Raw genomic sequence first — 5,861 nt, 5'->3', positions numbered from 1 at the left:
GTGTGTGGTGTGTGGTGTGGGTGTGTGTGTGTGTGGTGTGTGTGGGTGTGTGTGTGGCCGCGGCTGTGTTCACATGCTTCTTATCTGCTCTTTAATTTCCTGGCGGCTCGTCCGAGAAAATGACGACAGGAATGACAGAAGCTCTGCCAGATGGAAAAGTAAACAGGAATTGGATGAAAAGCTTACAGAGACTACATTGTTCTTTTAAAAAGAATAATTTCACAGGAACCACAAACACTGATATTAATAGCATTAGCTCGGATGCAAGCCGTCAGAATACAATAAAAACCTTGTTACTTCAACAGAATGACTCATTTTACTGACTTAAAAAGAACCGTTTGTATTCATCTTTAAATATATATCTCTCTATATATATATATATAGATATATATATCTATATATATATATGTATTTATGTATATATATACACATATATCTACGGTGGCAAGTCAGTGTTAAACATATTTCATACAGGCACAGATTGGCTGTCTAAATGTACAACTTACGTAATAATAACACCGATAATGGTTACCAAAGGTACTGGGTGTTAGCTGGTTCAGGTTAGCTCAGAATACTTAGGCCACCGTACTCCTCACTGTGTATTTAAAAATATGTAAGTAAGAAGTAAATACAGTAAAAACAGTGTAATAAAACACTGAGCTAACCTGAACCAGCTGCTAACACCCAGTACTTTTGGTAACCATTATTGGTGTTATTATTACGTAAGTTGTACATTTAGACAGCCAGTCTGTGCCTGTATGAAATATGTTTAACACTGACTTGCCTGTGTTCATATTGAAAAAGAAAAGAGTTATTTAGCTTGCAGCTAGCAGATGTTTTGATGCTAACAGCAACTAGCTGAACCATTAGGCAAAAAAACGTGTGTTTGTGTGTGTGTGTGTGTGTGTGTGTGTGTTGTGTGGGGGGGGGGGGTTAATAACTGAGTGTTAATTACATCCTTGACAGCAGATCACAGCAGCTTCAAAACCTTTCCTCTTGCTTTGAAATATGAATAAAACGTAGCTTATCTCTCTGTGCGGGGTGTGTGTGTGTGTGTGTGTGTGTGTGTGTGTGGTCATCAAAGGTTGTGTTTCGCCTCTGATGTGGTCGTGTCTGTGTAAACAGATGAGAAAACACTTCAGTCTTTCACTCTGAATCTCTGATGCTGATTTATGGTAAACAAGAGAAATAAATCAGTTTGTAAATGTGTTTTAATCTGCCACTAATGTCACCACAAACACCACTACAGTCTGTCTGATGTTTGTTGGTCACATTTACTCTCTTTGATATCAGATTCTCTGATCTCTCCAACATGTCTGAGCATGTTGTTTATGAGCTCTGTGTTGTGTTCAAGCCTCCACACCAGAGGTTGTCAATGTTTTTTTCAGCCAAGGACCCCTTACAATATAAAGAATATACAGGGGACTATGGAGGGGACCCCCTCATGGATGTCCCTTGGAATAATTCGGCGTAGCCTATTTTTTACACTTCTAGTCTCAGTTGTGTGAAAGAACACCACAAGATATAAGACATGTATTAAACATATTTGCAGATTGTTAGATTAAAAGATAATCTATTAGAAATTTATAAATTCAAATATTATTAGTTGAACTAGAAAGCTTTCTGTAAAAAACGTGCATCATGATAAGTTAAATGTATGAATCTGAAAACATTTCACAGACCCCCTGCCCATCATTTCTTATATTTTGTATATAAAGTATTTAAAATGAGCTCCACCTGGCTTTACACGCAACATTAAAGGGGTTGAACAAATTAATGATTCAATAATTATTTGTGCTTTTGGTTCATTTTTGGCTTTTTAATTTGAAATTGCATATGTTGGCAAGGCTGTGGGTTATATTTTTTGAATTTTTTTGGGAAGTTGAACCTCAGCTTCTATAATAGGTAATAATACACTTTGTAGCCAATGTACAGATACTCAGACCATTTTGGACAAAAAATTGTCCATTGAAGCCACCATTTTTGATCTAACAGCTGTTGCAACATAAAATAATGCACTCGGTTTTTCACCAGATTGAGACAGTTTCTCATTTTTGAGGCATGCTATTTCCCTGTCACTAGGATGAAGGCGCCCTCTTGTGTCATGCATCAGTTTTCACATTTTTCACGTCACAGAAGGTTCACTGCAGGAAGCCATGTCAAAACTTCATCAGTAAAGAGACATTTCACACTGTCCACAGATTCTAGTCAGTATATGAATGTTGTGGGCGGGTTTGGCTATCATTCAGGCTAACACCCTGTAACACTGATGCTGTAATCAGGTCCTATGGGAAAGATGGGAGACAGGAGTTTTCCGCTCTCAGGTTGTAAGTATTTGGGAATGTGAGATTTGAGGATTTACGTTAAAGTGGCTAAACATGTGGAAAGACTAACCAAATATAACCAAGTAATTAACTAAATCTTGTGTGTCAGGACTTTTAAGTCTGTGTAATAAATTGTTTTAATTGACTCAGTGCAGAGAAGAATATGTTGGTTGTAAAAAGCAACAAGTGATAGAAAACTCTGCTCATTTCTCTGTGACAAAGCTGTTTTAGTGAGGAAGGTTGAAAGGGCAGAGCTTGACTGACTCCTAACATGAACAATGCACTTTATGGTGTTTCAGGAGCAGAACTGCCTCAGTGTTATACTCTCATTTTAGTTTTTACATGTTGTACATTTTACAGCAATGTATGATACCCTGGAATTAAGACAGGAAGACAATACTTTCTTCATGTTTGTTTGTTCATCGTGTAAGGCTTGATTTTGTTCACACATCCCCTCAAAGATTTGACGTACAGATTCCCTTTATCCATTCAATCAGTTTGTCTGACCAGAATCTGTCTCATGTCAAAGAGAATAATGCCACTTATTGATTATGATCAGGAAAAACTGATACATGAGGTTTTAGTTTTCTAACAAATGTACACAAAGAGAACAAAGTATAGGATACTGAAGGTCTATTGTTTTCTCTCTCCAGACCCATGCTAGTGTGGAAGAGAAACAACAACATACAAAAAAATCAATACAAATATTCATCAAACATTAAGAGCACGGAGACGTTTTCATTTTAAGATTAGGTTAACAAAAATAATCCTGAGCATTGATAGCCTCCGTGTCTAAACAGAAACAAGAAGGACGACAACCTAATGAGAAGATGTCAAAGGACATCCCACAATGTTTGAGGGACAGCTGATCTCTCGCTCTACACACACACACACACACACACACACACACACACACACACACACACACACACACACACACACACACACACACACACATACACACACACACACACACAGATATATACATAGATATACATTGTAGTTTGTAGACAGTCCCAAAGAACTCCTTGCAGTGTCAACAAGAACTAAACAGAGCTGAATTAGCACAACTTCCCTGCATTTCTTTAACATCTACTGCAGTCTGATTCACTGTGTTCCCTCGGAAGGAATCACTGCACATGGGTAGGCACTTCTAATGAAATTTTGAACATGTTTAGAGGCTAAAAACACGTTTAAAACTTGCCTTGTTTAAGCCTGTTGGGTGCTAACTCTAGCAGAGGGGTAAATCTACACACAACAGAGCTTTGTGTTGGGATCGACCAGAATTCTCCTTTAAAGGTGCCCTAACACACATATTTCATTACTCTGTGGTAATGTCTGAGGTTCTACCATTGACCCTGTTTTTTTGTGGAAAAAATGCCTTGATTACCATGTTTTAAGGCATTCTAGCGTGGTATAGAAAGCCAGCATAAAGTCTCAGCTGGATTTGTGCCAGTTCTCATTAATATTCAACGAGCTAAGATGCTTGACTCTGATTGGCTAACAGCTAACCAATGACAGCCTGGCTATCAGTATCCTTTACCCAGCGCAACTGGGCGACCTCATAAATAATTATGAACTCAGGCAACATGACATCAGACTGACCAGCTTTTGTAATTGGCCTGATTTTCCCACTTATTTCTTTTCAGTGGCTAGAGCTGACAGAGGAGGTTAATTTTAACATTCACCACATAAAACAAACATAAACTTTATGGACTTGGCATATCTAAAAAAATAGCAAGTAGAATTGTTTTGTGTGGCAGGGCACCTTTAAATAGAGTCTTTTCACCATTTATTTCCTGAAATGCAGGTGATATCACTTCCTGGAAACTATGTATCTTTTGGCAGAGTTCATTTTCTCCAAGGGGTGTTTTTTCCAAAAGTAACAGGGTTGACGACAGCATGGGGACAATGGAGAGATTTTTTCATCATTTTAAAAATGTTTACGAATAAAATTGTTTCATAATACATTAGCAAACAATTGAGGCTTTTTAGAAGTGTATTTATTTTTATGATAGTTTTTATCCTAAAAAGCCAGTGATAAAAGACAAATCATACTGAGGGACAAGCCCTTTTTACTGCTTCTGCAATATATCTAAAGGAAAACTTTTTTTAAAATAACAAAGGATGTGAACAATTTATTTTTCACATTACACAACTAAATTATAAAATTGTAAAAATTGTAAAACTGTTAATTCAGCTTTACAAGACACTAAATAACTTAATAAATAAATTCTACATTCTACATTTATTTGGTCTTTCATGAAAAAGTGAATAAACTATATACTTATATATACTTATACATACACACACAGTATATCTATAACTATATATCTATATCTATATTTACATTTTAAACGGCATGCCATAACAACAGTGCCATTATGTCTTAGTAAGTGTATTAGTGTAGAGGTAATTAATTACTTCATGTTTAATTATCATAGTCGCACACTCATCGTTGCTTTTGTAAAAATGTGTCGAAAACATTCCGGGGCATCGGAACCTTTATTGCGGAGCTTGTACTTGACCGGAGATATTTAGCCGAACACACTGTCCCTCCCAGTAACACGTCCGGAGGTTTCAGTCTGCGTGCCGCGAATCTGAAAGAAAACGATGTCAAATTAAAGAAGAATCTGTTGTTTCTCCACATCGATGGAAGAAGAACACTATCCGCTGCTGATCTAAGGTCCGTTCTTACGTTTCCTGAAGGGTGTGAACGAAATGAAACATAACGGAAACCCCTTTTATTGTTACGAATTTTAAGGTAGTCTAGGGGAGTTTAGTAAGAAACATAAAACAAGTAACGTTACTGTTACTGTAGTAAATTATAGATGCGAACTAGATCCGAGGCCTTGGGCCAGATTTATGGCTCGGACCCCGAACGCCTGTCTTCTATAAAACACTTTTCCTGTTTCTCCTTAAAACCCAATGTAGTTCCAATAAACCCCAGAAAAACTCCTCAGCAGTCAGAATCGGATGTAAAGAGATTTGGAACCGACAAGTTCCAACACACACAAAACTCCCGAGCATCTCTTCAGCCAAATGCCTAAAGTCTTAGATTAGATTAGATCAGATTAGATTAGATTAGATTAGATTATACTTTATTCATCCCACAGTGGGGAAATTTCCTTGTTACTGCAGCAGCATTTTCTACAATAAGAGCAAAAACAAACAAATACACAAGTAAACACACAACAAGCAAACCGCGGACAGTGAGCAGAAGATATGGCTGAATGTAAGTGACATCAAATAAAGATTTCGTAAAGTGCGGTTGCAATGGTTCAGAAAAACAATTAATTAATTAAATTAAGTTGAATATGTAATTAAAATAGTTTAGCAAAAGTAGGTAACCATAACTAACATTGAAAAAGTAAGTACTTGTAACTAAAAAACATATCTAAATACAGATAGTAAAGATATCCTGTGTGTGTGGAGTAAATGAAACACAGGAGCAGAAACTACAACATTATCAGGTAGTGCAGGTGTTGTTGAGTCTGACAGAGCCCTGCGGTACCTCTCCTTCTTACACCATGGGGG

At 37.0% G+C, this 5,861-nt stretch overlaps 1 protein-coding gene across 2 annotated transcripts in view; it reads left to right on the top strand.

Annotated features, from left to right (window-relative positions):
* Positions 1-4,844: 4,844 nt before the first annotated feature.
* The window catches only part of tti2 (TELO2 interacting protein 2), a 7,245-nt gene continuing 6,228 nt past the window's right edge, over positions 4,845-5,861 (top strand). Inside the window, exon 1 of one of the 2 annotated variants that reach the window (XM_032516641.1) lies at positions 4,845-5,010. The gene's annotated coding sequence lies outside the window, so the exon portion shown is untranslated. Of the gene's footprint in view, positions 5,022-5,861 lie in introns of both variants that reach the window. The other variant, XM_032516642.1, reaches the window with a different exon arrangement.

Source organism: Etheostoma spectabile, chromosome 5, assembly GCF_008692095.1.
Source record: "Etheostoma spectabile isolate EspeVRDwgs_2016 chromosome 5, UIUC_Espe_1.0, whole genome shotgun sequence".
In the NCBI taxonomy this organism is placed as follows: Eukaryota; Metazoa; Chordata; class Actinopteri; order Perciformes; family Percidae; genus Etheostoma; species Etheostoma spectabile.
The sequence above is the reverse complement of the archived record's forward strand: the minus strand, read 5'-3'. Positions and strand labels throughout refer to the sequence as shown.